Raw genomic sequence first — 23,867 nt, 5'->3', positions numbered from 1 at the left:
GCAACACCTCCTATCAGCTTCAATTAACAACCCCAAACTGAGTGCTTTAAATCACTTATCAACAACTAATCTACTGTCAGAAAGAAAAAGAAAAAAAACCAGCGCACACAGACATTGCATTTCACTTGTCCAGGAGGCTTCTACTTTCTTGTGGCTTGTACGTTTTAGGTGTTCTTTGCCGAAGAATGTTTTCCGTTCTATCCCTGCCAAAGAGGAACACGCTTTCCGAATACGATTGATGCCCATGCATTCTTTACTTTTTCTAGGGAGACAGTATTTTTGGCTGTACGGGATGCTCTAAAGCAGGGGTGCACAACATGAGGCCTATGGGCCGCATGCGGCCTGCGGACATGACACGGCAACAATGTTGGGAAGTACTTCAAGTACATTGTACTTAAAGTACTACTTCAAGTAGGTTTAGGAAACTTGTACTTTACTTGAAGTACATTCTCCGAGTATGTACTTGTACTTTACTTGAAGTATTTTTTTTGGGTACTTTCCGAGGAAAGTACAATTCCCGACTTCAAAGTACATTTCCGAAATTTGGTTTTGTTAACTTTGTATCACAAAATGGTGCTTTGTCAACTCTGAAGAAATACTGGGAGGAATATTCCACTCTTACCAGAAACGTGAGCAGACGAGGCATCACTCCGCCTGTTCTGGGGGCGGCTTTCCGGTAGCTTTTTGAACTCTCGCAACTTCTCAGTTGATCAGCGTAAGCGAGGAGGTTTAAAATATCATAAGAGAAAAATTAATCATAATCTAGCACCTGAAACTGTGGTGCGGAAGAATTAAACTTACAAGTTGAAGAAAAAGACAACAGAGGAGAACGTCACAATGGTTTGGGACATTCTCTTTTGTCTTTTTCTTCGAGCTGAAAGTTCCTTTTTTCGCACCCCAATCTCGGGTGTCACATTATGATTAGTTATCACCAGCTCGCTTGCACACTCACTGTTTTTTTCATTAAAGAGAGGACACTCCTTTGTGAGAGGATTGCTTGCAGAAGCTACGGAGCTGACGTCATGCTCTCTCCTAGTACCCCCTTCGGTGCCACAATCCAGTGGAAGCGGCGCCAAAGTCAGAAGGGGGACTTCTAAATTTGGCTCCATTCCTGAAGATAACTACTCTGTGGCCACTTGACTTTATCAAATATTTGCTGCTGTTTTTGAAAAAAAGTCATGCACACCTGATTACCCCTGGGCAATGCATACCAGTTAAAGATCACTGTATAGGGGAATAAAAAACATCATGAAATATTGTGTTAAAATACTTGTACTTTACTTTTAAAGTACATTGTAATTACAGTACTTCAAGTACATTGCACCCAGTGTACTTACAACTTTACTTAAAGTACATCACATATCATTTACTTTGTACTTTACTTGAAGTACCTTTTAGGTGTACCTTACCCAATGCTGCATGGCAAGATGTGCTCAAAGCGGCATCCAGTGCGATGATGCCAGATATTGAAAATCTGTCTGCCAGAGATTGAAAACCCACACCTTTCCCCAATAAAAATTTTTTGGCCCGCATCTTTTTTAAGTTGTGGACCCTTACTCTGAAGCGATCTTTGGTGAAAATCGGGAACTTTCTTGAGGTAAAGAACGACTTCCTCACCGATTGGCTCCTTTTCTCCAAGACCAGTAATTTGCTCCCACAAACCATTCAATGATACACTTCATAGTATCACTTATTTATTCACTCTACACTCCGAGGTTTCTGCCCGTATACGGAAATCATGTATGAGGCGAGTAAGCCGGGCACAAGCGAGTGCTTCATAACTATGTGACTGTAAAAACGCCTGTGGAAAATTTGTTGTACTGTTGCTCTTGAAATAAAGCGTTCAATACATTTCAAGATGTCGTACATCTTGCAAGCTGCTCTTAAACCCCAGATATACAGACGCAGTGCCTTCGAATTGAACTCGCACATTTCAGCGCACAATATTTTGGGTTTTGCAGAATATGGCTACTTTTGGGCTACATAAATCTCTTGCATTTGACTACTTTTGGGCTACACCGTCTGGCATTTGGCGCTTTGAGCTAGAAACTACCTGGCAGCCCTGCACACGAGGCCAAAACGGAGACGCCGAGGATATGCGAGGGGTCCCGCCGTTTCAAATGCGAATGAGCGGCGTCCTTACGTGCCAGACATCAGCCAAAAACCACGATCAGTCTCATGTCCTTCCTTGTTTCTGGTCAGGGCAGTGGGCTATACTTCGTTTCGCCGTAACTCGACAAAGTGCACACGCCCCTTTGAGTCACTCAGATCGACGGAGTTTAAGCATGTGACAGTCCCCACCAAAGGTACAGGGTATCTGGGTGGTGTTGCCTACGCTCGGTGGCAAATGCTTGAACGCATCCAGATTTGAGGGAATCTACAATAGGCGAGCGGCGTTTGTCAACTTCCGGTTCCTAGGAAATTATATTTAGCTGTTGAAAAACAATGACAATGATCTGCAAGCCGAGGGCCGTACATAGAAAATTTCTTTGGGGGGGTTTTCTGGAACATGGTGGCCATCTTGAATGGCTGTTTTTTTGTATTTACTTTTTTTAAAAACAGAAGCTTGTAATCGACCTATAATTAACAATAGCGAGCAACGAAATGTTTCACATGCACCATCACAGCGGGAGTGAATTGTTTCAAAGCTTACTTCCAGCTTACGACAAAATTTATTTATTGGCCCAAACTCCGCCCCAATAAGCATGACTTGGGTGAGAGGGAACTGGGAGTAAGAGAACAAGAAAAATATATACAGCCATACTTGACCCAGCTCCCTAACCGCAGCCCCGCGCATCCTCCGCAGGGTCCGGTGACACTCGGAACCCCTTCGACTACAGACACAGCTCGGAACGAATTTCGTTCTCTTTCCATCCTCTTTTCACCGCGCGAAACACCCCATACAGGCCCCCCAAAGCCCCTGGGGCGTCGCACGCTCGCGGTGTTCTGGGAAGTTGGATCAACGAACAGAGAACCGATACGAGCTTCCCTCAAACGTATGTGTTTATTGCTCAAGCAAACATTTCCTTTGTGTCACCTTATAATGGACTGCAGAGAGCGCTATGAGCCATCCCAGCCAATCCAGCTCCGAGTGTCACCTTACCCTCTGCGGTGTGCTATGCGAAGCTCAAGGTCATGTGATTCTTTCTCAGCCCTCGATCGGCGAAGACGATCTCTAGCATCCGCTATGGTCCACTGTGCGATGGAACAGACCGTGGTATGAGGATGGGGGAGCGAGGCGCCCGGGCATCTTCTGCCGAGGGGGATGGCACCCTGGCACTTGGACGAGAGGGGAAAACCGGAGGGCGCTATCGGAGTGGTTCCGAGAAGAACGGTCGTGGGCCGGGTGCGTTGCAGTTTTCGGGGTGCGGTGAAGACGTGCTGGAATTCACGTGCCTCTGGTTAGCAGTAATAGTAAGGAGTGCTGCGTTGTATATACAGGCACACGTGCACCCCTAACAGCATCGCTGGAACTTCAGCGGGTCCCTCACGGGATCTCCCGATCCAGTGACTTTAGCGAAATGGAGGCCACCCCGGGCCTCTATCAAATGCGCCCCATCGCTCCTTCCTTCCCCAGCCGACAGTGAAGGGGGGGGGGGGGGGGGGTTCGAACCCCAAAACCCTCCCCCTCGGTACGGCCCTGCAGCAAGCCTGTCTTAGCATGGTTCTGAAAACTACAGTCTGGAGGTCTTCAGACTTATGCTTGCACAGACTTGCAGCTCATTGTCGTCGTTTATCAACAGTGAAACGGAAGTTTCCAAACGCCGCTCACCTATTCACAAGGCAAAAAGCCAAAAGCGTCCTTTGCACACCCTTGGGCACCCCTCGGGCCTTGCCAACTACGTCGGAAGAGGGAAGCGGGATGACGTAGCAGTAAAGGTTCTGTTTGAGCAGTTGCAAATATGTGTCTCCCCCAACTGTGCAACCTCTGTGCAGTCGTCACATTATAGCAAACGCCCGCAAATCCAGTTGAAAAAGGTTTGTCGTCTTTCCACGAGTTTGGCCTTCTCGGAAAAACTCGAATCGGCGGGGCATTGCAGCCGCCGTGATGGGGCCGAGATTTCGGGCAATGAACGCTAAGAACTGGTAGAATATTGCTTCGAAGGTCATTACCTAGTTTGTTATGGTTGCGGTTGTTTGCTTTGCTATACGAGAAACCAGTGGCGGCAGCATCATAAAGGCTAACTCTAGTATAAGGTGCGTCCCTTCGAGACTTCTGAAAATAAACGGCCAACACCGCCGGACAGGCACTCCGAGAGACACGCTCCAATGCTTGGAAGCGAGTATGATAACATATGGGCTTCTCAGCTCGATGGTGTATTTTGCGTAAGCCATCGTGTTGTAACCCAAGTGGTCGTAATTCTAAAATGGACACGTTCAATGGAACGCGTAATGACTGGAACTGCTAGCATGAGTATACATTTCCCGTGTATTCCATCACATTTCCATTCAGAATTAATTCTTTAATTGCTACTTAGAAATATTTAATTTGTTGTATCACTTAAAGAGCATAAATTTATATATTACATTTTTATTTCGAGTTCATGGTTCCGAGGCCGCTCCCCTAGCTGTAAAGCGGGTTGGCGGGCTCCCTTTAACATAGGCCGTCCCTTAATAAGGGGGGGGACTTGAGTCTTTGGAGCCAAAAACTTCCTAAAACTGCATTCTTTTGAAAATGGCGATGTTGACCTATACAGCTGTTGTTATACTAAATCTACCAGGCTTCTTATTTCGTGGATGAATATTTGAGCTATAAATCAATTTATAATGTCTGTGTGGGTTGGATGTGCATTGAAGTTAACATTGTTTTTACAAAAGTGCTCATGTGACCTATGTCAGTGATTTTGCAGCAAGCCACTTTAAGAACAAGTACCAACTACAGTAGCTGCAGAGCAACAAGTACACGTTAGCGAAGTGTATTTCTTCCGCAACTGCACATGGCATGAGTGTTTGCGATAGAGTCGGGGGTTGTGTCAAACACCAGGCAACGTTAATCTCCAACGGCCCACCACGTCGATGATCAAGTCGGCATCAGAGATGGTTGCCCCACTGAACACTAAACTGCCGTACGTAAAACTAATCCATTACCCGAAAGCTGACGACAAAGCGTTCATGCACATGAAAGCAAAGAGTGGGGCTCTGCTTCTGTTGTGTGAGGAATTCAGTCTTGTCACTTCTGGCAGTGTACGCGGTCCGGCACTTCACAACTACAGCTGTTTTAGCAAGGACAGTAGATGCAGAAAAGATATATCTTTAAAAGTAAAGTCTTCTTTGGCTGCGAAAAGCAGATCGAAGTCGCGAGTTAGCGGTGCCACTGAGAAGAAACAAACAGTGATCGCATCACGCAAAATGGGAAAAAAATGTTCCTCCCCGGAGTGCCAGGAGAGCGCCGTGACCGACTCAGGTCAGCATCCGGCAGAAAGAATGCACGTGCAATTACAGGTAAGTTGCAAGGATGCAACGCACCTGTAATCTTTCATATGAATTCTCGCTTTTTCACAAAATCCTCTTAAATTCCTTTCTCTTCACAGTCTTCATACATTTTCGACCCTTTTCTTGTCCTTGTTTGAAATCGGCAATGTCCTATCCTTCTCTACTTCCGTGACAACAATTTAGCAGTCTAAAAAAAAAATAAATAAACTTCAATATATTTTTGAAGGGCTTGATAGGACAAATGATGAGCCTTGATCTGTGAAAAGTAGGAGAAAAATTAAGATGGCCTTCATTTTAAACTGATTTTTCAATTACCGCAAAATTGGTAACCTGTCTAAATTTCAGTATATTTTTCTTTTCTTAGAAAGGTTATCGTTTTCAATTTCAATGACAACTTATGCGATTATTTAACAAGCGCGGCCTAGTCATGTAAAAAAAAAAAAATTTAATGTCCAGTCTTTTAAGATTTGGATCTATAAAACACTGAATTGCTTCATAATCGATAATACATGCTTACCACCTTTTATTCTGTGTACAGTTTCTGCACAAAAAATATAAAACCTAAGGTGACAACACTTTTTCTTTTCGAAATATCCAAAGGGACGGTTTCACACAAGCCGCAAAAACATGTTCGTACACCGACAGCAACTTTGTGATTTTTGTTCCTCAAAAAAAATTTATATTTTCCCGCAAAAAAAAAAAAAAAAAATTGAATACATTTTTGCGGTTGCACAGCAAGTAAAATATATATTTTGGTAAAAAAAAAAAAAGTCGACCGGCCATGGTCCTTCGATCCTATCTGAAAATGCCCACTACAGACAATCTCAATCGAACAGAATTCCTTTTTCGTTTTTTATAAGTATCTTTATTTTCTATGCGTTCTGCGGCCCTCCACGGTGGCGGATCTATTAGCGCTCACAGGCGGCGCAGGTTCAGGTTCTGCCACGCCCTACCTCCTATATCATGTTACCGCCAAGGTTGTAGGCTGATCTGGGGGGCTATGTTCAACAAATGTTTCGTTTTTTTTTTAATGAAACAGATGTGACGGTACTGACGATATTACGTCTGACTAGCTAGAGGCTCAAAGGACGAAAGAGGAAACTTTCGTCATTTGAGGCTCTAACCAATCGGATGTGCAATATCGTCACTTCCGTTTTTTTGTTTTTTTTAGGAGAAACTAAACATTTGATGAGCATAGGGAACTTTTGTCATTTGAGCCTCTAACCAATCAGACGTGATATCTTCAGTTCCATCACTTCCGTTTCTTCTGAGGAGAAACGAAACACTTGTCGAACATAGCCCCCTAGCTGTTTGCAAAGTCGCTCCGGTTGCTTGCTTTACGTCGCGTAGACGAAGATGCTACACCCCGGCTGTTGAAACAGGCACTGCAAAGCATATTGCAGAGCGACGCCTCTCAATCGCTTCGGCCCATGGGCAGTTTTGTGTCGGTTGCACAAAAATGTATTAGGGATTTTCCCTTCAAAATTACCTCCACCTCTGTGCTGTCAATATTTCTTTCCCTGGCCACCCCGTAGCATTTTTACACTTTTTAATAATAATGAAATTGTGAAGAACGAGTATGGGCACGTCCCATTTATGGCAACCGCGTTAGCGTCAATTTGACCATATTTCTCACTTTATAACTTAAAAGTCACACAAATATTGCATTATGTTTTTGCAGACTCTGTTAGTACATATAAACGTTAATTTCGGAGTTTAAAGAATATTAAAGATGGTCCCCTTTTTTAACGGTTTTCAAAACGATGCATGCCCGTGTGAGCATTTCTTGTAAGTTTCTCCCGCTAGTCAGACCAACAATATTTCACGCAAAGACGAACCATATCACTGTGTAAACGGCAAGACACTAACAAAGTTTGACCTTAGCTTTTGTAGATGCAGAGCAAAAAAAAAAAAAAGTCTTTAATACAGTTCGGTATTGCGCAACGTGCCGTGTTTACGATTTTGTTTCTCAAAATAACAACCCTTATACTCGGTGATTAATACTTTTTGTGAATCCTTCCTGTGCCTAACTTGTCAGTAAATATTTATAGACCCGTAACCAAAACTTTTTTGTTTTCTTGAAGCCGCCCGAAATGCCAAAAACGCTCCATTCGCAAAAAGCGCACGTGTCTGAAAGCGTGCTTACAATTTTTTTTTCGCAAACACAATTTTTTTTTTTTTGTTTTTACAAGGCAATGATTGTTTTTATTTTTCTGGGCCTGCAAAATATTTGTTTTTCAACAAATTGAAAAATGGTCATCGGACATGGTTGTTCGATCTTAACTGAAAACGCCCTGTAGTCAATTACACATTAAAAACTGTAGAACTCGCAACAGAAATGCAATCGCGAAAAACGAAAACTAACGAAAACAACCTTCCGCCCCATTGCATTCAAGCGGGGGCGTCTGCTAGATTCAAGCGATCCAGGCGGGGCCACCGTCGACGCGCAAAGGCGAGAGAGAAACACGAAAGGGGAGGAGAAGTCGCTCCTACTCATGTCGTAAGAGACGTTAGCGCCGCCAAAAATGTAGCGACTGGAAGACGCATAGAACTAGAGGCATGTGTGCGCGCGGAGTGCTATGTCTACACGGTCTACATGAATGTAGCCACGGATTAAAAAACAAAAGGTAACAATAAAAAGTTACCATGGTGATGGTGGGACAAATCTTTCAACATGTGCGAGTTGCGCCAGTTAAGGCAACCCGAACCGGTGGGCGGAAAGACGCGTATTACTCATCGACCCTTTCGTGATACGGTGATAAAGAATGACTCGAGTGAGTTGATAAGTCGTCGAGTTCCGAGAGCAGGTAAAAGCCGGTAGTGTGTATCGTCAGCGCGAAAAGCAATATCTCGAACTTCGTTACTACGCACTTCACCGCGTCGACATCAAGGTAACGTTTTAAGTCTGGCTAGAGTTTTTTCTCCCTTGGGGTTTCGTTACTTGGGGGAAATGGTTATAACCGGCCGTCAAAGAAACCGCTCCAACTTCCCGGACGTCAAGAACACTATATGCTTTCATTTTAAAAGTAGTCACTAATAGCGAGTTCGTTTCACGGCACTCGTGTCCACGCGTGCCCACTCGAGGCGTAAAACGAGTTCGTTTCAGCGGCGGCACCCCACGCGTGCATGCACTCGCTGCACCGGGAAAATCGGGCGTGCGCCAAAATGCAATCCCGTCATGCGTCGCTCCGGCGATGCCGGCGAGGAGCGGGAGCAGACGACAAGGGTTCGTCTGCCACGATGTTTCGCGGAACCGAAAGGAAAAAGAGTAGGTTTTCCGATAGAAATCGCGTCCCGCGGGCAACAGAATCAAACGTGAGCTTGAATTGTGAGCGTCTGCTATTTCATGAAGAAAGCAATTGACAACCCGTGCTTTATTTGCAGGTTTTAAGTCGCTCTGTTGCCGTACAGCCGCTGAAATATACCAGTGTGTCAAAAAATTCTCAGAACAAACGCATCAGCGGCCCCCGAGATGTTTATCACCATCCGTGTGCGGGTGAAAAATTGAACACTTGTCGACAAAACTCCCCCAGCAGAAACCTCTGACTGCCAGGTAAGCATCAAAGCAAGCTAAACATAGTAACGTTACCCAAGGCTTGGGCAACATCATCATGTTTAACATTTACCTACGTCGATCAGCTAACTTGCCCCGTCGTATTTTGTTCGAGAAAGCTCTCGTTCTCGACATCCTCACCAAGGCGAATATCTGATCCACCTGCAAGGACGATCGAAATTGAAAGTCCCACAAAAAGGTTTGCTCGATATTCCACCAGACTACTTTTAAGCCGTACCCTTTCAGTGGTTGACGCATAATACCATGCTCAAACGGATCAAGCTTCTGCTCGGACAGCATCATCAGTTTTCTTCGGTGTAAACGGTTATAAAAATTAAAAGATCGCAACCATTCTGCTTTGTAGAAACCTGAGTGCGGAAATTTACGCTGTCTGTGTATCGTGGTTAATAGGCACAAATCAAGAGGACACTTTGCTTCAGAACGCTTACGTGCCGGCGGCTGCTTTTCCGTCACCTTTATTTCGTCGTCTTCTCCTAGCTCGCCCACGCTCAGCTAGCTTTATAACCGATACACCTTCTCTTCTTTAAAAGTTAAACAGAAAATTACTTACAATATATACACTATACAAATACAAATAAAATATAGAGATTACTCAAAATATGTACAAATATATACACTGTAATGTCGTTTGTAGACTTCAAATCATGTTCTTTGCAGTTTGCACTTCACTTGCATACTTGATTAAAGTTCTCATCATACGTTAACCTCCTAGGTACACGAACCTCACGGGTAGACTGCCGAGGAGTGATCAGAGGCAGACTTCCTTGTAGGCAAGCTTGATTTCTATTATCCAGCTGACTTGTGCTTGTGCTATTATCCTGCTGGCTTCTACCGGGACTTGATGTATCTGGGCTGGAGACAGCGAACGTTGGCACTCGAGCCTCAGGGCTTTCTGCATCTTCGTCTGCGGTGTCGTATGCCTCAGACTCTAACTCATCATAAGGATTGAATTCCTCCGATGTCTTCAGTAGGTGTTGGCGGTACCGCCGTATGTGTGTACCCTTCTCAGTTTGTATCTTGTACGATCTTGGGCCGTTGTCACAGGTCACTTGTGCTTTCGCTGACCAACCTTTATCTTTATCGTCTCGAACTCGTACAGCATCTCCTTCTTCTAACTGGGAAAGTGCTCGACCTCTTTTTCTGTCTTGTTTGTGTTTAAACACGGGTCTAGCTGGTTCAGACACGAAATCTGGCAGGAGTGTACGCGTCTTCCTTCTCATTAATAACTCTGCTGGAGCTGATCCGCACTCTAGTGGTGTGGCCCTGTAGGTTAGTAACCCTAACCAGAAGTCTTGGCCAGAATGTGCACATTTTTTTAGCAGTCTTTTCACTATTTGCACACCTTTCTCTGCGAGTCCATTAGACCTTGGAAAGCGCGGACTAGACATCACATGTTTGAAGTCGTATTTTGCTGCAAACTCGGTAAAATCTCTAGCTATGAACTGTGGACCGCCGTCTGTACAAACCTCGAGAGGAAGTCCATGACGAGAAAACATGCTTGCCATGACGTCGATCACAGTCTTTGATGTAGTATCTCGTAGTTCGGCGACCTTGGGAAAGTTTGAGTAAGCATCGTAGAGAACCAGGTATGATTTTCCAGCATACATGCACAGGTCTGCACCAATTCGCGCCCAAGGTTGGAGTGGCGTCTCTCGTAACAGAAGAGGCTCCTCCTGCTGGCGATAGGCATATTGCTTGCAGGTTGCACATCGGTCGATCATCGCTGTAATATGTGTATTCATTCCCGGCCAAAACATTAACTGTCTGGCTCGTGCTTTGCATTTGTTGATACCAAGGTGACCGCTGTGCAGGCGTTTCAGCATCTCTGCTCTGAGGACCCGCGGGATTACGACTTTAGCTCCCTTCATCAGGACACCCTTTACAACAGACAGTTCGTCTTTAAAAGGTTTAAACTCGCCTTGAAGTGGAGTGTTATTAGTCAGCTTGCTGACAACTTCTTGAAGTTCCTTGTCTTTTTCTGTCTCTGCAAGTAGCAGTGCCATTGTTTTGTCACTGACCAGCGTAGACAGGACAGTTGCTGCATGAAGCTCCACATCATCGCTTGAGCCTTCCTTTGTCGTTGAAACCTGTATTCGAGACAACGTATCAGCAAGAACCAGTGCTTTTCCTGGCAGGAACTCTAGCTCCAAATCATATCGCATTAACCTCAAAAACCGGCGTTGCAAACGTGGTGGCATATCTCCGATGCACTTTTTGGCTATGGAAATCAATGGGCTGTGATCTGTTTCGGCAGTAATGTGCCGTCCGTAGATAAAGTCATGAAACTTTTCACATCCGTATACAATTCCCAGAGCTTCTTTTTCAATTTGAGAGTAGCGGCATTCGCTATCAGTCAACACTCTCGACGCGTAGGCTACAGGGCGCCAATCTTGACCATGCATTTGGAACAAGGCGGCACCTAAGGCTCCTTTCGATGCATCTGTAGAGACCTTCGTTTTCTTCCCAGCGTCAAAAATGGCCAATATCGGGGCTTTTGTTAACATTCCCTGCAGCATCTTCCATTCATGCGTATGCTGTCTACTCCACTCAAAAAGTGAATCTTGTTTGTTTAAGCTACGCAAGGATGTAGTCTTCTCTGACAAGTTAGGAATGAACTTCCCGAAGTAGTTGACCGCCCCCAAGAGACGCTGCACTTCTTTTCTGTTTGTTCGTAGTGGCATGCTTACAATGCACTTGACTAGTTCAGGGTCTGGCGTGATCCCTTTAGCGCTAATGTTGTCGCCCAAGTAACAAATTTCTTCTAAAGCAAACTGGCACTTATGGAGGTTTAGTGTGAGGCCACCCTTTTTAGCTGCTTGCAAGGCTTTCCTCAGTCTTAGGTCATGTTCCTCACGAGTACCGCCCCAAATGAGTACATCATCTATATAAACTCGTACTCCAGGTAATCCTTCAAAAATTTGAGTCATTTCTCTCTGAAAAACTTCAGGCGCAGAGGAAATTCCAAAAGGCAATCTTAGGTATCGGTAGCGCCCAAATGGCGTTGCAAACATACAAATCCGCGAGGTGCTGTCATCAAGCGGTATCTGGAGGAATCCGTTGTTAGCGTCAAGCCTTGTAAAATACTTTGCACCTGCCAACTCAGCCTCAATGTCCTCTCTGCGGGGAAGTTGAAAATGTTCTCGTTTCAAGCTCATGTTCACGTGCTTTGGATCCATGCACACACGAATTTTTCCATTTTTCTTTGCAACTATCGTAAGAGGGCTTACCCAGTCTGTTGGTTCTTGGACTTTGGCGATGATGCCACTAGTGGTCATGCGGTCCAGTTCGTCTTTCAGAGGCTCGCGGAGAGCATGCGACACTCGACGTGCTGGCTGAACCACAGGATGGCAATCATCCTTGAGAACCATGTGATACTCGTTCTTGGTGCGTCCGATGCCCTGGAACACGTCTGGGAACTCAGAGATCACTTGGTGTCGCAGGCAATTTGTTTCCTCGAGGCTGTCTATGCGGTGAACCAATCCAAAGGCCTCACAGCTCTGAAGCCCCAGCAGCGCTTGCTTGCCCTTCTTCACGATGAAGAAGTCCACGTTTTCAATCTTGGATTTGAGCGCTACAGAGAGGCAGACTTTGCCCACATGCTGTAGTTTTCCTCCTCCATAGCTTCGCAGTGTTGTGGAGCTTGGTACTGGTTGCGTCGAAACTTGAAGTTTCTTAAAAACGCTGAGAGGTAGAAGATTTGTTTGCGCTCCGGTGTCCACCTTTAGGTGAACGTCGCGGCCTCCTATCTTCGCCATCACAGTCCAGTCATGCTCATGCTTTACTTTGCGACCATCAACTGATAGAATCTCAAAGGTATCGGCTTCTTCATCTTGGCTAAGCTCTCGTTCGTGAACGTTGTCGACGCTCATCTTCTTGCCTTTGCAGGCTACCGCAAAGTAGTTTTTTCTTCCACACTTGTTGCATGATTTTCCAAATGCTGGACATTTTCTCGGCTCATGCATAGAGCTGCAGTATTGACACTTGCGTCTTCCGGGAGAATTTCTGTCCCTTCTAGTCACTGGCTCCACAAGTGTATCTGGAGTTTCCCAGGTCTTGTTTTGGCGCTCTGAAATTTCCGCAGATTTGCAGAAGTCGACGGCTTTCTCAAGTGTTAAGTCTTTTTCCCTCAGCAGCTTCTCTGAGTTTTTTGTTCTGTATGCCGTACACAATCTGATCTCGAAGCATCGACTCAACTAACACTCCGAAGTTGCAAAACTTCGACTTTAGTTGCAAGTCTCGAAAAAACAGTTCGAAACTCTCACCTTCCGTCTGCTGTCGTGTTCGAAAGACATAGCGCTCAAAGGTTTCGTTGCTTTTTGGAAGGCAGTAGTCCTCGAATCTATTCACGATCAGTTCATAGTCATCTTTCTCAGATTCTGCCAAATTGAACGTGTTATAGATGTCAATGGCCTCCTGGCCAGCCACATGGAGAAATATAGCTGCCTTCTGCTGCTTCGATCTCGCCTCCTTTGTCTCTGTTGCTCGGAAGTAGAGTTCGATGCGCTGTTTGAAGCGCTTCCAATTCTCCGCTGTGTCCTCCGATAGCCTTAATCCTGCCGGCAGCGGTAGTTCGACCATGGCTGCGGTTCGTTTCACTGAAGAGGAACTACTCAACCACTTCTGACACCATGTATCGTGGTTAATAGGCACAAATCAAGAGGACACTTTGATTCAGAACGCTTACGTGCCGGCGGCTGCTTTTCCGTCACCTTTATTTCGTCGTCTTCTCCTAGCTCGCCCACGCTCAGCTAGCTTTATAACCGATACAGTCTGTAACTATTTCTACGGCAGCCGAGTTGCTTGAAGTCATCACAACTATAAACTACAGGTTGCAGCGTTCAAAGTTTGTAAAAAACCGTTGGTAGTGACTGCACTCTCGCATTCCCATCCATCACTCTGAACAGAGGCGCTAGGTTAGGTTTGAGGTCGGTACTCTTTCTACAACATAGATGGCGGCAGCATCAGTCTTCTGCACTCGGTGCATTGGGCGAGTTCGTTTGAGTTGAGTTCTCCGTGCAACACTCTGCAAGTGCGATGCATTCTGGGAGAGAACTCGAACGATGCCAGTGCTTGTGAAACGAACTTGCTATTACAGGATGAGAACTACATGGCGTTTCTTTCCAATGCCCAACGTCTATTACGGTCCGCCGTGCACACGCTTGAGGCTCGCGCTGGAGGCGGGGCAAATGAAGAACCTCCCTGCCGTTCTAATCCTGCCAGTAACTGTTGCAGAATTCGTTTTCGATTGCACTTAGTTGTGAAAGGAGCCAGACGTCGCAGAGACATGAAACATAGAACACCACCCACGCAGCTTCTCTACGGTTTTGTTCAGCGCGTCAGGTTTTTTCCAGACACAACCCCCCCCCCACAAAAAAAAAAGAAAAACTTTGAGGGTTATTTTTAGTGCAAAAATAAACTATGCTTCGCTGAACCCTCATTCTCCGCTCAAAGGTAGCACTAGAGGTCTGAACCAGATGCCAAAGTTTCTGCCCAAACCGTTATCTTATTCAAAAGTTATAAGCGATTTTGTTAAAATTGGATTGGGAAAATGGGGCCCATTTTCGGCCGTTCTCAGTTTCTGGTGCCATAGAGCTCCACATATTCCGTCTGCCACCGTTTTCCCATTGAAATTTCCAGAAAATCACACAACTTTTGAATAAGATGTCGGTTTGGGCTGAAAATTCGGCATCTGGTTCAGTCCTCTAGTGCTACCTTTGGGCAGAGGAAGAGCGTTCGGCGATGCAATGTTTATGTTTGCGGTGAAGAAAACTAACTTTTTGTTTGGAACACCCTGTAGTATAAGTATATCTGCTTTTAGTCCCACTGGGTGCTATTCTGCACACTTGGAAAGAACTATCTTGGTGGTCTGGGTGACCAGTTGCGTAAGGTAGAGACTCTAGGGGCGACAAAGAAAAGCACGCAGGAAATAAGCTCGCTTAACAATCTGAACCGACCGTTCACTGGACTGGAATATGTTCACTGTTTGATGTGATATGTGCATGTGGTTTTCCTACACTTTTTTAGCAAATAAATATTTTTTCAACTAAACCTCATATGCATCCTGTTTCACATCGAAAAAAGAAATCCTGTAGGATGTTAATTAAGGGATAGCCGGAGGAAAATATTGGGAGTGTGCGACTCCTGTACTCCGTTCACCCTTAACCTGGTACTAGAAGCTCCGCCTTCAGCTCAAGCTTTCTGCCCTTGCTAACACAAGCGTGAACGCGCAGGCACGCGCAACCAAAGCACTGCGGAAGCCAGCGAGCTTGTGCTGAGGGCTGAGCTTCTGGCCTCAGCTTAAAGGAGCTGTGCAACAGCTTTATTGCTTTGCTTAAATAATTTGGGAGTTGGTGTCTCGACCTTTCTGAAGTAAAGAACAAAAACCGCTTTTGCCTGCATGTCCTGGTTTTTATTTTAAAAATGGACAAAGATTGAGGTTTTCGGCACCTCTCAACTCCTTCACCACCTTCCGAGTCACGTGCGCTGCGACGTCAGTGGGGTTTGCGCGGGGTTCCGGTGAAGCTCTCTCTTTAGAGCCATCAGTGAGCAGCGAGAACTCATCCGCTTGCAACCACGTGCTGGCAGGCACAACGTGGTGAAAGGAGGAAAGTTTCATCCGGGTCCGGTCATCCCCGTCCGGCTTCTGGCGGCTGTTCGCAGTCAGATAGAGCTGACGGTTTGGTGGACTTAGATAGATGCCGCCACTAAAACTCCGTATAATAAAAGTTTTGTCGATAATACCAGGTTTTTGATGCATTTATATTTAGGTAGGAACGACAAGATTTATAGAAAAGTTACCTTTTATCGAGCAGGTATTCACACAACTTGCTATCTTTCTACAAGAGCCCCCATTGACGTCATGCCGCGTGTTTCTCATGGCCGCCGCTCGCGGCTGCAGGTCGGGGGATATTCTAATTTTTGCCTCGCGATTACGCGGCGGAATCGCAACATTTTGAAGAAAGCAGGTGTGTTTTCTGTCCTTTGTGACAAGATGAACAATGTCGTAGGTAGAACATGCTAATTATTTCAAGTTAAAATCGTTGCACAGCTCCTTTAAGGGCGAACCGAGCATAAAGGGGACGTGTTACTCTGCCTTGGCAGCTGGTTGGCAGCGCTACCACGGACAGCGTCCGCATTACGTCGCATAGTGACGTGCTGCCCACTCCGACCTTTTCTAATGTGCCTGCACCATCTTGGCCGCTTCTGCACCTTCCAGCGCCATGTTTCTCAACCTCGCTCCAGAGAAAAGTTTTGGCACCTGGAGAGTTTGAAAACGTATACATATCTAGCGTTGCTTCAAGAGTAATCACGGCAGTGGGCACGTTAAAGGGGCTGTGCAGCAATTTTCAGACTTCGGCCAATTAACTGCGGAAATTAATCCGCGTCACATATAAAACAAAAAGCAGAAAACCGTATTTTCTTGCGAGCGCTAGTTCTTATTTAAAAAAAAGAAAGAAACAAATTGAAAGTCAAAGTGCCTCTCCACTCTCCACGTCGACTTTGGAGTGACGTACTCTGGGGGTTCATGTAGTTTCCCCTTGGGTCCCCTCTTAAGAGGGCGCGGTACCTCTATTTATTCGTCCGTTTCAGCCACCAGATGGCGCGCGGCTCGAAACGTGGTTGAACGCGCAACTTCTAGATGGCGCCAGTATCGAGGTGTGAAAAGGCCCGCGTTATCCGCTGCGTGAAATAGATCCCGAAATGTGCCGTGTTCTCCCGGCGGAGGAAGTTTCTCCTTCCCTCGCGCGCGCTTGGTCAAATGGCTTGGTTTGTACGCGCGTCGCGCGGTGGCCGAGTCCGGCCTCTGCGCTGTGTGATGCAGTGGGTGGCGCTCGTTTCTGTTCGGAGGTAGGAATAAAAATGCCGGTCCCCTTTTTTACGACGCTCGTTTCTATAGCTTGTTTTTCTTTTTTTATCTCAAGTGACCTACAGTACCGCCTGTTCGAAATTGTCCTTTGCGGTGAGCGATTAAGAGTCAGGTTAGCATTTTATTTGGGTCAGCACTACACGTTCAATGGAGACCTCGGGCGGCGATGTAAATATGCATTGCTCCCCAAAGTGTGTCCAAGGTGCGCAATGACAATTGGAAAGAGTATTGAAGGCGCGCGACCGTCGGTTGGTAAAATACGTGCGTTAGATTCACTTATTCAGTCTAATCATTTTTGCCAACGTCTTTTATCCGTTTCGACAAATGACATGGTCGAGTCTATTGATAACCTTAGCTAGATTGGACGTACGGAGTGTCCGGGCTTTAAATAAATTTGCTTCGTTTATGTGAATGAATAACTGTTTTCTCTTTTCCGTGCTCGGTGCTATGCAAAAATCGCTGACATGTTATGGTAGCTCAGTGTGGCGGCGTTTTGCACGCTGACTCGCTATTGCATTCGTTGTGCACAATATGTGTTCAGATGGAATGTGCTAAATCGTATTTCCGATCGATATGATAGATTTACTTTGCTACAGTGTTGATTATATTTTCCCGATTTAAACTGGTTCGTCCCTGATCTGAGCCTAAGTTCAAATTCGAATGGCAGTCAGACTTAGCGTCGTAACAGCCGTAATGCCGCCCACAAAGAAATTAGTAGCATGAAAGAAAAACAAAAGGATACGAGGTGGCTCAGTGTTGTAGAAGTAATCAGTGTGCAAGGGATGCCATCGTACGTGTTTTTTTTGTTGTTTTTTTTTAACTCTCCGCATTGCTGGTAAACGCTCAAGGTACCAGCAAAGACAGCGAGCTGGCGTGAAATTTCCATCGAGCGGAAAACGAGTGTCATTTTTATTTCATCATGCGCTTTCATTTTGATATGGCTCAAAATGGGCGCGAAATAGTAACAGGTAAGGCAACAAAATTTAGATGTTAGGTCTGGAGAACCGCCATACTCAGCCGTGTTGGGGGCATCTCTCGCGAGTCAATACGGCAAAGGTATTGCGCGTCGAACTTTACGTGAGAGTTATCCATTTCAGCGAAACCTTGATTTCGCAAAACTATTGTGGCTCGAGTCGTGGCTTCCAGTACTTGGAAGCCACGAGCGAGAAATAAATGACAGTTGATTTTGAAGGACAATCGCGACGTGGAAACCCATAAAAGAGAGTTCCAATAAGACGAGAGCTTCCCCTTCTCTTCAAGTGCGTGGGTTACGCTCTCAATCCTGCACCTGTGGTAACACTGCAGGCTCCTAAAATCGCTTTGAAAACGTTCCTGATCGCAACAAGTTTTTTTTTTTGTCGAGGCGCTATTTCATTTTTTTTTTTCTTTTTGTCTACCTTGATACCCCATGAGCGCAAAAACTACCATAAACTAAAAAAAAAAAAATAGTGGGCATACAACGACAACGCACCCACTGGGACCCGAGTCAAGGCAAGAACAACTAACTACTAAAAGGGGAAAAAATCATGTTCGCATACACAATCAGAACGCCTCCATCGAAAGAAATGAATCATGCGCTTGTTCTGCCAGTCTCGTTGTGCGTCTGTCAAAAGCCACAAAGGAGGAAGACAATCAGCGCCTACACCACTCCCCTCCCCCCCCCCCCCCCCCCCCCCACCACCACTACCACCCCTAAAAAAAAGAAAAGAAAGGTTTCTTGGGCGCGCGTGCGGTCGCCCAAGCGATGACCTTGGAAGGGTATGCGATTGTAGCACGTTTGTCCCCCGGTTGTGCCCCTGTCTCAAATGCCACGGTCCGTTTCTCCCAAGTGCCCGTCTTATCTTCCCGAGTATCAACTCCGCAGTGATTCTGAATCATTCCGATGCTTCCCAACGTTGCAAAACTGTTAGACGAATATTTGCACAGAAGTATACACTGTTCGCAGAACTATCTAAGGCGCTAAAATTCAAAAGCGCCGTGTTGGATTCGGGAACTCGTGTAGGTTTAGCTCATTGTTGGGACATTCTTATTCGCTCGATGAACTCCACAAAACGTGTAAATATTAGAATGAACTTTCCAGAGAACGATAGTTGTTGTCGGGGTTCCAGGCGACCGGACAGGTCGCAATTATTGGCTGATTAAAAATTTTATTTCATAATCACAATCGTATCATCAAGGGCACGCCATCTCCTCATCACTTCTTCTACGAAAAGAGTTGCTGTATTCGTAGCACACACAGACGGAAACGGTTGAGACTGTGCCCAAATAATATCTTCTTTTGGCAGGTAGTGCGCAGCGATTACACACAATGCCTCTAACATAAACATGCTGCTCCACATGTCTATTCACAAGATGCAATACATCGTTCTACCAACTTTGTCGAAATGGGCATGAAAGCGCGTAACCGTCACTTTTTTGAAGTTCTACTTAGAGGTGAAGTGTTTACCGTAAAAAGTCGTTAATTATTTATTTTTTTCCGTTCCACTACAAAGCTCGATTCACTTAAATTTTTGTTTTTATATCGTCTCTACAGCGCTTTTACGTCGGTACTTTCGTGTTAGAGGACATCACATAATGTGCGGAAAAAAAAAAAAAAAAAAAAAAAAAAAAAAAAAACGGTAGGATCGATGCTGCATAGCCTTTTTTTTTTTGTGGACATCAAGAAAAAAAAAAAAAAGATAGTAGTTGTCTTCACTTCGCACTGCATGTTTTAGCACGGAACTTCCTATTTGGTTATGATGTCTTTACTTTCTTGAAAATTGTATACAGTAATTTAAATTACCGAATTACAAAAACATCGAAATTGTATAATTGCTTTTCGTTGGGACGCCATGACGACAGCGACACTCGTGTTCCCTCGTGGTTTTCGCCAGCCAGGATCGCGAGATGCAGCAGCGTGACACTCCGTCTTCTGTGACGTCATTTGCTGCACTTCGGGACCACTTTTGATGTATGGCCAGCATAAGACGCTAAACACACCAGTCGGAGACGCGCTGCAGGTGCCATAGTACAGCTCCTAAAAGTAGCTGTCACGTGCTTTGCTCCGCGACTGTGATTCCCTCACAGCAGCTCTGACTGAGGGTTGCCAAATTACGGTGAAACGGAGTATAGACAAAACAGACCGTAAACGAGCTGCCAGCATACGATAGTTAAACTCCAACAAAAAGGATTAGTTTCTTTCCAAGCTGGACGACATTTACCGGGCATCTTTAGAGCTGCGAAGCTCAAAATCACGCGTACTCATAAGATTTTTTTTTTCTCGCGTGTTTGTGATTTTTATGATGTCCTGCAAGCAAGAAAAAAAATATATATGGTGAAGTCACTCCGGGGGGGTACCGATAACTGCGAGCCACGAACATGAAGGATTCGCTAACATCCGTCAGGAGTGTGAACGGTAAATCGTCACGCAAATATATTCTCACAAGCTGCAAATATTTATTTGGCTTAGCAAGTAGAACACTAGTATACTAACGACATGTGATTATTGTACACAAGATACCATTTCTCGGTTCTTCAAAACCATTTCCCTAGCCTGAACGGTCGCGCTACGGGCCGCGGCTAGCCGTGCCCTCGATAGACTACGGAGCTGCGTTGTGTCGTCTGCTACTGTACCGCCAACAGGAGAGCGATAGCTCTGTGTGCTCCACAGATGCGTGTTGCGGTATAACTCTGTACGTCTGTCCTAGAGGAAGACAAAAAGATAGGCTCTGTGACCCCCTCCTAAGCTAACAAAAACAAACAGAAGTATATTCGTTTGGACTGAAAGGTTTACAAAATAGTGACCAGGCATTGGAAAAGCATATGTCACAGAACTTGGTTTATGAAATGGCATCATTGTTTCGAGCAAGAAATCACCTGCTCACCACTGGGACGATGAAATCGTCACTATTTATTGCGTCAGGTATATTTGCGCTCATGAAGAAAAATCTGAACACATCCTTCTCCCAAAGTCCTGTGTCGAATAATAAACACTTTTTTAAACATCTATGCACAAATAACTCATTCTTTTCTACACTTCTATATACACGTTAATTAAACGACGTCAAACCGCATTTTTGATTAGATCTTGATGTCTACACCAACTACATTCATATTTTTTAGGGCTTTATTGAACGATAACTTCAACTATAGTTACTGGAACACGATGGCTCGATCTCAACAAAAACCTCAACGTGCGAAGCTTCCACAGACGGTCGCTTGCGAGTATTCTCATTGTGAGATTTCAGAAGCTTTCGCTTGCCATAGGGAGCTTACTTTCGACTACAGCACTGCACGGGCCCGGAAAGCGCGGAGCGCGCTGCTGTGGGGAGAGGTTGACTTACAAGATGACGCGTTACGTGGTCACGTAAGATGGCGTCATTTCGTGTAACGAGATCATGTAAGATGACGTGTTTGTGTCACGTGATCACGTAAGATGACGTCAGTTCGTATGAACTGACGTCACCTTACGACAACGCCAACAACATTAGTGCCGTCCGGAACCATTGACCTTAGAAACGCGCCTCTTCGCTTGAAGAGCTGATATGCGTTGATTGTTATTTGTTTCTTTTGCCTACTACAGACCATTCAGAAACTCGCCTTCTGGGTGCCACCAACTTCGTCTACTGGGCTGTAAAACGCGTTCGAGCGTGCGCAATACCTCTCTAGGCCGAAAGATTGTACTCTGAGTATGCGTTCACAGCTCAATGACTTAGGCATTTTTCGTCAGGATAGATGCTCCCACGAGAAGAGCGTAATGGATATGTGAATAGAATTGGAAATTTGAAATGTTCTTGTCCAATCACATTTTTCTTTGGTTATCAACGCTTTTTAGCGTCATCACAAGACGTTCAACCCATAATACACTGGTGATTAAAAAATAAGCACCGAAAAACATGCACCGATTTTCGCTCAAAAATAAACACCGGAAAAAACATACCGTAATCATTCCCCATGTCACCTTTTTGGGTGATATGTGAATTTCCAGAAGAACAGCGAGTTATCACCCTCCTTAGGAATACCCTGACTACAGAGCAGGCGACCCGTTTTTCCCCGCGTTAGATTGCGGTGACCACGAACCGTACAGAGGTCACAGGACGTCCGTGAAAAATAAAAAGGAGGCAAACAACGATCTACTCTGTGCACGCTTCATCCCCGATTTCCACGACCCCAAGGCCGAAGGACGTTTGTGTGAAGGATAACAATAAAATAAAACTTTGCGTCAAAAAAAAAAAAAGCCAGTTTTTAAAAGAAAAAAAAAAGTAGAAACAAGCACAACGCGTTGACGGACCGCGAGGTCGTGGAACACCTCGCGGTCCGCTTGCCACAGGACGGTTGTCTTCGACCCATAGCTCCAAGGTGAATTTGCCACTTGCGAAAACACGGAGACCTACCCAGCGAGAACCAGGAAAGCGAGACACGCACACTGACGCCTCGGCGTGCAGAATGAAACAGGATACGGGCGCGGAATACGGCCGCGGAAGAACACCTCGCACAGTGCCGATCCGGCCGATCTCCGAACGGACGATTTCGCATTTCGTGGACAGCGAGCGCCACCGCACGGGAGAGAGAGGTACCTTAAAAACGACGAAAACAAGCACCGACACCTTGGTTCTTTATATTTGCTGTAGTTACGGAACAAATCGACTTACATGAATAATTTGAATATTATTCGATTCCGTAATAAATTTAGAAGACACTAAGCGCAATACCTCTTATGTTTGAATTTATATAATTTTGTAAATTCGCTCCGAACGCAAGAGTGCCGAATTAGCCAATTTTGACCATTTTCATGATTTTTTAAAGAATATAATTAAATTTATGATGAAACATTTGTTGCGCTTAGTGTCTCGATGATGACTCAATGTCTTTAAAGCCGAAATTTTCAAGAAGATCCGCGCAGCCTTTATTATGTGAGAATTTTTTTAATTTGGTGAAAAACCTCATGTATTCTCTATGGGGCTCTGAGGTGCGCCCCCTCTTTTAAGAGACCAGTTGCTTCCTCCGCGATTGTCGACTTTTAAAGGATTAGCCTCGTCGAAGGTCACAGTGAGCGATCGACACAAAGGACGGTTCGCCAAAGAGCTGACGGCGAGTGTAGCAGCGGTGGGGGACAGGTTTTGTTGACTTGTGTGAATCCCCCAGAGACGGTGTCATCTTAGTTCCCGTAATCCCGACAGGCGGCTGCAGATCGGCAAATAATTTGTTTTTTGCTTTAAGATTACGCAGCAGAATAGCAGTTTTTCGGGGAAAGGTGACGCGTTTTTGGTCACTTGGGCTTGCATAAACAATATAAAAAATGCAAACTGACAATTCTTTCAACATTAGAATCGTTGCACTGCCCCTTTAAGTCCGTGCTCCAGAGCGCGAGAGTTTGGCACTCCTTTCACTAAGCGAACAGGAGTGCCACCAGAGACTGACACTCAAGCACGCTCTTCGTGCACCGAAAATTTCTCAAAGCGCGAGTGACTTCTTTGCGTTCCGCAACGTCACGTAAACAAACAAGATGGCTGCGCTGCTGTTGAGACCATCGAGACCAGAGGCGTAGCCGGACCGCCGCCCCTTTTCGGTTGATTAGTGCTAAATTCAGCAGGTAAAAACAATTTGATTTGAAAGCCAAGACAACAATTAGCATTCCGAAAAAGGTTTGCTTGTGCACTTCGCTTGAAAAAGAAATTCATCTATGAAATGGTAGCGAGCCGATAGCACAGCGACAGAAAAATTGTCGAGATAAAGAGACATTCGAACCGCTCTGACCCTTTTATAATACTTAGGCCAGCAAATAAAGATACTTCGATTTGAAAGCCGAAACATGAGTGAGTGTTGAGGAAAAAGTTTGTTCGTGCGTCTTGCCTGAAAACAAATTGATCTATCCAACGAGCGTGCCTATAGCTCGGCGACAGGAAAGTTTTGATGAAAATACAGCCAGACTACTGCCCTCCTTAGAATGCTTAGCCCAGCCGCAGCGAATAAAGATACTTAGATTGGAAAGCCGAAACACCAGTTAGCGCTGCA

The 23,867-nt window shown here is 45.3% G+C and overlaps 2 protein-coding genes across 4 annotated transcripts in view; one reads left to right on the top strand and one right to left on the bottom strand.

Annotated features, from left to right (window-relative positions):
* LOC8029397 (POC1 centriolar protein homolog A) overlaps window positions 1-23,867 on the bottom strand; it is a 183,498-nt gene that overhangs the window by 83,199 nt on the left and 76,432 nt on the right. The gene's annotated exons all lie outside the window — the stretch shown is intronic.
* The window catches only part of LOC115316823 (protein NLRC3), a 34,595-nt gene that overhangs the window by 7,935 nt on the left and 2,793 nt on the right, over window positions 1-23,867 (top strand). The gene's annotated exons all lie outside the window — the stretch shown is intronic.

The sequence above is a fragment of the Ixodes scapularis genome, unplaced genomic scaffold (assembly GCF_016920785.2).
Source record: "Ixodes scapularis isolate PalLabHiFi unplaced genomic scaffold, ASM1692078v2 PGA_scaffold8__174_contigs__length_109621045, whole genome shotgun sequence".
NCBI lineage: Eukaryota > Metazoa > Arthropoda > Arachnida > Ixodida > Ixodidae > Ixodes > Ixodes scapularis.
This window is presented reverse-complemented; position numbering and strand designations above follow the sequence as displayed.